General features: G+C 37.3%; 1 long non-coding RNA gene across 3 annotated transcripts; it reads left to right on the top strand.

Moving 5' to 3' along the window:
* Positions 1-679: 679 nt before the first annotated feature.
* Positions 680-10109, top strand: LOC125641755 (uncharacterized). Of its 3 annotated transcripts, none has more exons than XR_007358142.2 (4): positions 680-856; positions 1992-2066; positions 4240-4363; positions 5843-10109. It is a non-coding gene; the product is annotated as an uncharacterized LOC125641755 (long non-coding RNA). The 3 variants fall into 3 exon arrangements; XR_007358141.2 differs by having other exon boundaries at positions 4235-4363; XR_007358143.2 differs by having other exon boundaries at positions 3488-4363.
* The last annotated feature ends 1964 nt before the right edge of the window (positions 10110-12073 follow it).

Raw genomic sequence — 12073 nt, 5'->3', positions numbered from 1 at the left:
GGCTTTGGCTCAGGACCATGAGATATACTAATACTTTGGCTTTGTATGGATGGTGTTGCCTTGAGGTGATTTTCTGCAAGAAGGATTAAGGACCTGCTTATGCCAACATATGAACGGTAAACACACAGAGTCATTGGCCAGAAATCTTCCTCCATGTTTCACAGCCTTTATACTGCCTTAAGAAGTGTGCCATACCACAGGGACAAAAGCCTAATGGGAAGAAATTCTCTCAAGTAAAATTGTACTCCATTTTGCTTATTTTGCCTTATACTCCATTTTGCTAGCTTTGAATTAATAAGAAGAAATTGTAGCCTTGAATTAGTAAGAAGAAATTGTTCTGAGTTTATTCTTTACCAATTGTGTTAATGATTGTTCTTAGAAGGATAGAAGTTTTATGGCTGTAATTGCCTTATTTACTGTTTGGTGTGAGTGAAGAATGTATGGCAATTAACTGAGAAAGGATAACTGTGCCAGATGATCAAGAAGGGAGTGGAGGAGTCAAGAGGCACCAACTTTATCATCAATCACCTAGATGGCAGATTGATTACCCTAAAGCAAAGGCATACACCCCAAGGATGAGATAAGGAGTTGAGCCAAAGGGATGATATAAGAAACAGCTGTGGATCCTCCCCGTTACAACTCAGAATAATGCTAATTAAGAACAACCTCGAATTCCGGTGTGACACAGCAAGGTCCATAGACTTGTATGGGAACTTATCACTATAAAAGCCATGGGACTTTGGGTTCATTCTGTATCAACATCGAGCTTCAAACGCGTTTGACAAAGGCTCAGCTCCCCTCCCTTCTGTGCAGTTTCAGCTGGCCACTGGAACTGACCGAGCAACACTAAGGACTGGTAACTATAAGATCCAGCTGTAGAACCTTTCGGGGTGTGTGTGTGTGTGTGTGTGTGTGTGTGTGTGTGTGAGAGAGAGAGAGAGAATGGAAGCATATGCTGATTTCAATGCTTAAATTGTACTCAATAAATGTGGTGTATTGATTTATCCGCTTGAAAAAGATTCCATTTGCTTCTTATAAGCATAACTCTGACACCAACCCCTCCAAAACTGACTTCAGAAATTTTCCTCCTCTCAAGCATACTAATTCTATGGTAAAGGCAGAAGAAAGGATCTGGTTCCATGGGTGTGTAGGAAAAATGATCTAATCATCATGTTTGTTTCATGTAGTTCAATAGCTTGTTAGAATAGGGCCTGATCCTGTATTCATTGACGTCAGTGAAAATTACCATTCACTTCAAGGAGAGCAGGACTAGGCCCTCAGGAGACTGCAGGATTTTTCCCTCTACAAGAAATGGCCTTAACACGTTAGCATAGTTCACTCAAAAATGTCCTTCTACTCTTTTCTTTTTTTGTAAAGTGCTATGGTATGCAGCCTGCCACATGCTTCTAATGCAATTTAAATGTACTTTGCCTGCATGCTGTGTTCAAACCACTGTCCCCCACAGTGGCTATTTCTTCTGCATTCCTGGTAGTGGTATCAGTGTTCAAAAACCTTGCTTTGAGAGAAACAGAAACGGCACAATGGAGCAAAAAGGGTCTTCCCTTGTTACTTAGGAGAAATTTTGATCAGGTAGGACCAATTTTGTTTTATAAATCCACAGCCAAAGTCAGACAGATGTTATGAGTACTGCTGACTCTTCCTTTCTATTTTGCTGATTACTTATTCCTGAAAATATTCAATAGGTCAAGAAGGGTCATTTGCAAAATTAAATACTTCATTGCCTCATTAAATACCATGGCCTAAATACACAGTGAAGTCAACCAGAGCGTGGATTACTGACTGATTAATAATTTAGTAAATGCCTCGAGGTATGGTAATGTATGAAGTTATGCCATATAAATAAATATTTACTCTAGTGCTCGTAAACTTTTTGTCCGGACAAAGACAAATAAGATGGATGAGGCTATATTTGTAATGTCTGAAATGTTGCTCTTGTTTTATGAATCTTCCCCTCATTTTTCATTATGTAGCACTGTATGAAGATGAAGTTCTTATGGTGAAATCTTAGCATAAAACACAGTTTGGAGGTTCAACTGAGAAGTCAGGTAACTGTACCTTGTTTGCTTCATATTTTACACTATTTTTCTGCTATTTAGCAGCTGGGCTGTATAAAGTGTGATGTATATAGCATTTAGCAGTTTATATTACCTGGGCATCCTTAATTTAACATCAACTTACTGAGTGAAGGATAGTACCTTACACAGTTTTCTAAAATATCTTTTTTTCATACATCTTGGATGTAACAGTAAAAGTGAATTGAGATCCATCACAACATCTCCCTGCAGTCAGTATTACCTCATTAAAACCATCTCAGGGTCTTGAGTCCAGGACTGAGAATGGTGACCCATAGACATCAAAAGCCTATTATGTAAGCTACAAAAATTGTTGGCTATAATGATTAGTGTGCTTTCAAAGTATTGGTGGAATTTTGTGTTATCAGCTAGTATTCTCTAGAGCCCCACTAGATGATGTCCGTAAAATCCTTTTGTTGCAAATGTAGGCACCTCATCAAAAACACGCTCTCTTCTAAGTTTCCATATTTTACACTTAACCCCAGCTCAGTCACAAACAAAACAACAAAAAACACCAAACAAACCCTGATCTAGCCTATTTATACTTTTCAAAGTTAGTGATTATTCTTCAGGAAAGTCAGAGCTACATATCAGCCCTCATGACAAAATCTGAACAGCATTCTGTGTGTTCATCCTCCTGGAATCTGCATGGAAAGGGCACCTTACATATACAGATTACATCCCTTGTGGAAGGAGAAGCCAGACAGCTTCACTACAGCTCCAGGACCCTTAAAGGCACTACAGAATATGATGGGCTTGTGAAGTTTAAAATAATAGAACTTTTTTTTGAGGTATTTCAAATATTCCTCAGGACAAAGTCAATAACACATGTTAAATCTTCTGTTTATCAAGTGGATTAGTGCAATGCTTTATGTGGAAATGGCAGTCAAAAATAAAAAAGAAGGTAGGAAGGATGAAGGAAAACACCTGTCAAACTGGCTCAGATTTTCAGCTGATGTGAATTGACATAGTTCCAATGATGTCAATGGAGTTACACTGATTTACACGATCTTAGGTGTAGCTTTCAGTGTCTGTTTCTGGACACAATGTCTTAACCATAGGATGATAGGTTGAATGTTAGAAATATTTCCATATAGTAAGACCTCTTGTATTCTTGAATTGTCTCCCAAGGTAACAGAGTAGCAGCTGTGTTAGTCTGTATTGCAAAAGAAATGGAGTACTTGTGGCACCTTAGAGACTGAATACATCCGATGAAGTGAGCTGTAGCTCATGAAAGCTTATGCTCAAATAATTTTTTTTAGTTTCTAAGGTGCCACAAGTACTCCTTTTCTTCTCCCAAGGAGGTGGTGGAAGATCCCTTGCTTAAGACATTTAAATCTGGACTAGAAAATAACCCTAGGAAATAATAGGTCTTTTCCATCTCTAATTCCTAGGATTCTGTGATCTCGGTACTCACTGATCATACTTTGGGCATGGTGACAATCATATCCTTTCTACTTTGATAGCTGCAATTGGTGTTGTTTGAGTTATGCATAAGTGAATACAAGTTTTTTTTTAAAACCCTGACCACTTCATGAATCACTCAAAGTACTCTACTATGAGTGAAGAAAGTACTTCTCATTACCTTAAGACCAAATTTTTATCTGTGACAAAATACAGCAGTTTGCTGTTTTACCACTATGGGCATCTCCAGAGTAACTAAAGAGAACAATACATTTGGTATAAAGTAGAACAAAGATTTCCATGTACCTTACTCTAAAGATGGCAAAGGATTTATTTAGGTCAGGCATTTTAAATATGAAATCAACATAAGGAGCCATATAAGTAAAGTTATCCACATTAAGACCAATATTTTCAAGCTTAATTTCATATCAACACACTTAATTTTAGGCAACCAAATCTGAACATTTGATACCTCGATATACTAAGTGTGTTTTACTCTCTCGCCAGCAGATGCAGAACCTACAAATATTATATATATTTTAGCTTGAAACTGCAAAATCAGAGCTCCAAAAAATTTCATATGGAAATATATAAACCTTGGGCTAATGCTGGTGCCTTTTTTGTCTCCCTGATGGATTTCACTACTTCATACTCTTTTTTTTTCTTTAAGCACAGTTCTGAATTCACTTTGCTCTTAATGCATTGTTTTTCTCTTACATTTCCCATGTCTAAATAAGCCCAGATGCCTCAGAAATACTTCCCTGCACTACTAAGCTGTTTATCTCATGGAAGTGATATTTATGAGGAATGAGGAAGCATGTCACAAAAGAACAGTCAATGACTCCTAGCTAAACAACTTTGGGCAGGTAAGACAAACACTAGCAGAGTTGCCTGTGTAATGTGACTTATACATGAGAGGGTTTATTTTTAGTTAGTAGGTGAAATTTGTGAATGGGCACAAATCTGTGTTTATGGGTCCCAGTTGTGGAATGCGTACATTGGTGTATGCTTCCTTACTGGTGTGTAACCCAATTGACTTCACCATGAGTAACAGTTACATAGGTCAGTCCCCAAACAATTTGCATCTTTAAGCAGCTGATTTGCATCCACATTCAGGAACTTAGAAATGCATTTACCCACAATTGGACCATGGGCACAAACGTGGGGAGCCAATTGCAGCCCCAAATGGTAGGTCAGCCATAATAATGGAACACGTCTCTATTCTTTTTTTACTCTTAACATGTTATGAATTCCTACCATTTTCATCTTTAATGAAGTTTACCAGCTTCCATTTCACCAAAAATAATGGAAAAGAGTGCTTTAGCAGAACATGAAAAGCAGTAACCGTGCTCTCTCAATGGTTCAATAATATATACCCCATTAATTGTCCATGTATACTTATATCTCTACCTGGAATAAACCAGTAAATGAATTATTGATTGTTGAACATTAATTGATGCATTTATGACTAGAATACTGAAAAATTTGGTATTTACTGAATTCTTCAATGTTCAGTTATTGTGGCTTTTTTTATTATGTCTCCCTCCTTCACCCACCATTCCAGAAGATCAAAAGATAGTCACAAATTACCAAAAGCCTTTTAAGATCACATCACAGAGATGGGCCTACATGTGATTTTGTCCCATAAATTATTTCAGAAGTGCCTTTGTAGTTAGGCTTTGAAACTATGGGCAGAATTTAATGTGGGAAATATTCACATTATTTTTTCAATTTATTTTTTCAGTGATTTGACAGACCATGTTACTTAAAAATAAAGTATATTTTTCCTGCAGATATATGGATCACTTTATGGTAGTGAAGTAAGTAGTGGTATTACCAGTCATTTTTGGAGATGGTGTCTAGTTCATATGAACTATGGAACACTATATTCACTTCAATCTGAATTGTATACCGTCGTTAGCAATGTTGAGTAACTAGAAACTTCAACTTGGGGCTGATTCTGCAACTCTTATGCAAGTGGTCCTTGCTCAAGGAGTCTCACTGGAGTAAAAGGGACTACTCAGATATTTAGGAGATTACAGTATCAGGCCCTTATTACATAAATCAAAGACAACATTTAACAAAACATTTAGACCCACTACAAGATAAGGATCAGTTCTCCCAGTCCATAAGGAAATGGTGGCTCTTTCACGTGGCAACAGTATGATAGTAGATATCCATGTGGCTACCAATGTCACCACCTAACTGTGTGTTAATTCTGTCTGTGCCAGGAGACAACCCCAAATAGCACTGGGGTAATGGACAAGCTTTCTATTGCCATATAGTCCAGTATGGTCTGACCACAGATCACTGACTTTGAGTAACTTCCCTATCATCTCTCACAGGTGAATGTATGACTGCAATTCCCACCACCACATGGAAACACCAGTTAAACATCCACAGTATGGGAAATTACCATTCTTTATTGATCCATTTTTTTTTTCAAGATACCCCTAAGTATTTTAAATGAAGAATATTTTCCATTAGCTTAAAAATATAACTTTCAGTCTCTGACCTCAACCGGAAAATTTGCAAGGTGTCTGATTTATACATTGAAATGGGACATTAATAATCACATGCTGTGTATATTTTCCTAATAAATAATAATAAGTTGTCATACATAGACTAAAGTCCTATACTAGTCTGGAAAAAAAAGTGTCCAAAATAGGCATCGGAGATAAAATATTTCTGACATCAGCTCTAGAACAAAAGTACCAAATAGATTTAATAGAAACTACAACATGTTTCAATAAAGTAATGGCTAGTAAATCAATTCTGAATAAGTGTGCATTACAATCTTAACTCATTGATTTTTGACTAAGTGATACAACTAGAGATGGACAAAATTGCTTGGATATTGAACTAACCCAAAACAATTCTGAGGCTCAGAAATGCCCCATTATTAATTATTATTAATTATTATTATTATTCTTATTATTATTCACTACCCACCCCCATTAGTTTTCATTTCTCTGCATCTGATTCTGGCAAAAAATGAGGAAAAAATGCCAAAATACCTCAGAAAAAAGGCTGTTCTAATTCATAGATGTTCTGTACCAGTTTTGCAGACCCAAGAAGTTCAGAGAATTTTAAATAAGCATGTGAGTTGCTGGTTTCCTCTTTGAGCTGAGCTTCCAAACTGTTTGTGATTAGATGCTCACTAACTGTAGAGCATATAGAAAGAAATCCTCCTATTAAGAAAATCTATACGTGCACCTCCCCTTTGTGTCCTAGAATTCAATGCTTTATTCTGTAGAAAGTGAACAATCCCGATGCCCTCAGCATAGACAGTAAAATTACTATATTGTGTACCTAATTATGAAATGAGATACCATGGGAGAACCTGAGTTGGTGATCAGCTTATATCCTAAAGCAAGATAGTCCTTGTAACTTTATCCCAAATGCAGATGCTAGTCTAATTCATAACAATGTTGAATAATTTCAATAATATACAAGGGCATTGATTTCCAAAGAATAATTATACATACTTCTCCTGAAATGTTTTAATTTTTAAAATTTGTTTGGAGTACCTACTTACTCTTGCACTATTGTTTGTATAACTAGGAACAGCAGTGGTTTGAATTCCAACCTATATAGCCAAATAAATTATGTATCAAACAGATACAGTATTTTGGAGAGGAGAGTGAGTTGATATCTGCTGTACTGAATCAGAGATTTCAAGGCCAGAAGGGAGCACTGTGATCATCTCATCTGACCTTCTGTGTAACACAGGCCACAGAATGTCCCCTGCAAAATTCTTAGAGCATAACTTTAAGAAAAAAAATCCAGTCTTGATTTAAAAAATGGCTAGTGATAAAGAATCCACCACGAGCCCTTGGTAAATTTTTCCAATGGTTAATTACCCTCATTGTCAAAATTTAGGTCAACCTTATTTCCAGTCTGAATTTGTTTAGCTTCAGCTTCCAGTCATTTGATCATGTTATGCTTTTCTCTGCTAGATTGAAGAGCCCATTTTTAAATATTTGTTCCCCATTTTGATACTTACAGATTGTAATCAATTTACCCCTTAACCTTCTCTTTGTTAAGCTAAATAGACTCAAGGAGCTCAGTTTATCACATAAGGCGTGGGTTTTTTTTTAAACCCTTTAATCTTTCTTGTGGCTCTTCTCTGAACCCTCTCCAATTTATCAAAATCCTTCTTGAATTGAGGATGCCAGAACTGGACCCAGTATTCTAGCAGCAGTCACAGTAGTGCCAAATACAGAGAGAGAAAATAACCTCTCTACTCCTACTTGAGATTCTCCTATTTATGCATCCAAGATTGAATTAGCCCTTCTGGCCACAGCATCACTCAGGGAGCTCGTGTCCTGCTGACTATCCACCATCACCCTCAAATCTTTTTCAAAGTCACTGCTTCCAAAGATACAGTTTCCCCATCTTGTAAGTATGACCTACATTCTTTGCTCCTAGATGTATACATTTAGCCATATTATAACACATATTGTTGTTTGTGCCAGGTTTACCAGATCGCTCTCAATCAGTTACCAGTCCTCTTCATTATTTACCCACCCCCTCTCAATTTTTGTCTTATCTGCAAACTTTGTCATTAATGATTTTGTTTGCTTTCAGGTTAGTGATAAAAATGTTAAATAGTGTAAAGGCCAAGAACTGATTCCTGTGAGACTCCACTGGAAACACACTCACTTGACAACAATTCCCCATTTACAAGTACATTGAGACCTATCAGTTACCCAGTTTTTAATCAATTTAATTTGTGCCAGGTTACATTTTATATTGTTTCTTTTAATCAAAATGTTGTGAGGTACTAAGTCAAATGCCTCAGAGAAGTCTAAGTACAATACGTGAACACTATTACCTTTATCAAACAAATTTGTAATCTCAGAAAAAAAATATCAAGTTATTTTGATGGAATCTATTTTCCATAAATCCATGTTGCTTTGCATTAGTTACATTACCCTCCTTTAATTCTTTATTAATCAAGTCATGTATCAGCTGCTCCATTATCTTGCCCAGGATCTATGTCAGACCTATAATTATCTGGGTCATACCATTTATTATTTTTAAAAATTGGCAAAACATTAGCTTTCTTCTAGTCTTCTGGAACTTTTCCAGTGCTCCAAGACTTATTGAAAAAAAAAAAAAACAACATTAATGGTCCAGCAATATCCTCTCCCAGCTCTTTTAAAACTCTTGGATGCAAGTTATTTGGGCTTACTGATTTTAAAAAGTTCTAACCTTTAGAGCTTCTATATTACTTTCTCCAGAGGTACTAGTCAAATGGACAAAGATATCAGCACCATATGATACTGTCATGGGGTGTCCATCCCACACAGGACTGAAAGGTGGCCAAGTAGGGTTGGCCAGGCTGAACCTGTAGGAGAAGCAAGGAAGGCTGGGACCTAATTGTTGATGGTGCCCAACTGAGGAGGAAATTTATAAGCCAAGAAGCTGGCAACAGAAGGGGGCTGCAGGAAGGCAAACTGCAGTTATTCCCTGAGAGGAGGGAATTGGGAGGATGGTGAACCCAGAGAGGGATGAATCCAAGAAGGTAGGGAAAGGCTCAGGAGAAAGCAGCATGATAGGATAGTGCACATCTTGACTGCTGACTGGAGGGCCTTTGAGCTGGAACCTGGAGTAGAAGGCAGCCCCAGGTTCCCCTGTCAGCCATTGGGGAAATGGCACAGGCCTGGCAGAGGACAGTGGACTGACTGGGACAGTTGGTCCTGGAAAAAAAAATTGTTACACTACCCCTGGAAGGGAAACATGTATGGTGACCCAGCCTGAGGGCTGAGCCATAAAGAGAAGGCTGCAGTTCCTGGAGCAAGGGAGGTCTGCAGGATGAGAGGAGGACTGGAAAGACACTGCTGGAGGAGGGTGCAATGCGTGGCTGGAGTTTATCCCGGGCTGGCCAGGAGGAGGTGCTACTAGTGTTGAGTACACCCCATCACAGATACCAAAAACAGAACAGAAGTATTTAACGAACACTTACTTCTGCCTTATTATTAATTCTACCACTTCCATCTAGTAATGGACCAATACCATTGTCAGGATTCTTTTTGTTCCTAATATATTAAAAAACACAAATCTAAAAAAAAAACCAAAAAAACAAACCCACCTCTTTCTTATTGTCCTTAACTCTGATACATGTGGCATCTCTCTCATATAATACTAGCCAGGGAAGAAGCACCAGCGTTGGACTCCTGAATGATATTTGAGATATTACGATATCCTAAAGCAAGTTACAAGTCAGCCATAACAGAGCAAGAATAACAAACAGTTAGATGGCATGCACTGGGTGACAAGATACAGCCACAAATAAAGAATGTTGGGTTGTGTGTGTGTGTGTCTTTTGTCAATTCACTGACGTTCATGATGTAAGCACCAGTAGATGAAGAACAAACTGGTGGCTGAGAAAAGATTTTGGTTTTTTTATGGTATACACAACATTTACAATATAAACAGTTTACCACATGCTCTTGCTAATTTTATGTATTTGAATGGGTCATCTAAATACTTTTATAGTTGCCCTCTTACCCTTAATAAGTGATTTTCATGTGATGTCACCTTTTGCGTTTCATCTTTATCTTTTTAAAGTCAGCAATGAAAGAATAAAAAAATGTGAATTTCAAAGAGGGTCTGACTGTAGTTTGTTTTCTGTTACACAAATTGATTTATAATGCCTGCAAAATGCATTTAACTGTGATACTTTATACTGTTTAAATGCCCAGCAGGCTCATTTCATGCTGCCATACTATTCCAGTTTTAAAAGCTTCTGCTTTATTTCAGTAGCTTTGACTGGCTGTATCCTTTGGCAATAGAAGGCTCACAATTATAACTCCAAAGTTATTAAAGAATAAACCAGGACTCAGCATTGTGAAGCATAATTCAAAGTAATATTCTGTCTCCTTGCATTTATAATTTAATAACTGATTAGTTTATTCTTTTATATAACTTCCTTTAGATTGCACATTTACATTATGAATGCCCTTACACTATACCAATGAACAATTAAGGTAATAAACCTGCAAATATTCAGTGAGTTTTCCATTGAATCTCTATCTCATACATTATTTGTTATAGCTATGTTAAACTGTTTAGATTTTGACTAAGTAATTGGTTGATGCTTAAACTCTAAGTTGCTTAATCAACACACATGCTAATAGTGTTAACATGAAATGATGGTTCAGGCATGTAAATAGCATCAGCAAATAAGGTATATATTGAGGCTTTCCAAAGCATCCTTCACTTAGATGGGTTGGAGTTATGACACAAAAGATAGTCTGTATTATTCCAATGAATAAATAGCATCACTAAATATTATTAATCTTTATTCAAATTGTACTGAGCTGATTCTAGTGATATTTTTCCCATTCTGGTTAAAAGAAAGGAATTTAATCTGTTAGTGCCAGCTATTTTCCAGCCATAAATCCTGGCAAAAGCTATGATTTTCTCTGCTGCTTTAGAATTATGTTACAACAGGTAGGTTTATTTTAATACAGCTTGTAGACCATATCTGACTTTGCTTATGTGCATCAGGGGATTGCATGTTCACATCTCAAACCAGAGCAGGACTCTATGGGCCTGATTTTTTCCTCAGGTTCAGCTAACAGAACCCAAGCTATGGGATCCCAGAGGTCAAATGTCCAGTGTCCACCCAGAGTCAGGCTACAGAAAAACAAACCACTCACATCTCCTGCTTGCTGGGGGGCTCTGCATCTTGTTTGCATGGGCCAGAAAGTGGACAGGGATAGCTAAAGAGGAGGTGAGTCTCCTGGGTAGTCTGTGCTTCAGGTGCTACTACAGAGATTTGAATCTTTCCTCAGCAGAGGGTGGCAGAGTTAGGGCTACTTGCTCTTCCCCAGGGGGAATTTCCTTAATCCCAAGAGCAGACTATTGGCTATATTGACATTGTTTCATTTGCACATAATTTCCATACCAACAGGAACTTTGCCACATTACAATTAGATCATACATACTATGTTCCAGATTTGCACTGGCAATTTTTTTCTCCTTTCAAGTGTACCATCCCTGGCCTCCGAAGGATCATTTCCTGGGCAAATTAATGCAGCTTTGCAAAAAACTAATATTTTACTTGCTTATCTATATCTCCCAGATTAATGGGTGCATTTTGCAAGACTAGTGCAAGATACTCTTTATGAGTGCTTTCAGCTCTTGAGTGCTCAGGTATAATAATGTTTGTAATATTTTCCAAACTGCTTAATATGTAACATTTTGTCTTCATAAAATTTTCTTTAGAGTTTCATTATGATTTTTTACAAAGATCAAGCATAGTTGCAATTCAAATGAGTTTTCACTTAAGGGAAAACAATTGAACAAGAAAGAATAAAAGTCAAGTCTTTAAGAGAGAGCACAGAGTCTATCTTCCCTGTAACAGGCCACATCTGAGCTGAACTCAAGATGGTGGCAGCCTCTGGCACACAGCAGACCTCTAGTAATTTAAAGATAAAACACAGATACCAAAGTCATAGCATTTATAGCCACACACACTCACACACACATACTTCACACTATAATAGCCTCAAATAAGCATCATCACATGCTCCCTGTAGGTTTGTTTTCCTATTGTGATATTT

Source organism: Caretta caretta, chromosome 8 (genome assembly GCF_965140235.1).
Source record: "Caretta caretta isolate rCarCar2 chromosome 8, rCarCar1.hap1, whole genome shotgun sequence".
Lineage (NCBI taxonomy): Eukaryota > Metazoa > Chordata > Testudines > Cheloniidae > Caretta > Caretta caretta.
The sequence above is the reverse complement of the archived record's forward strand: the minus strand, read 5'-3'. Positions and strand labels throughout refer to the sequence as shown.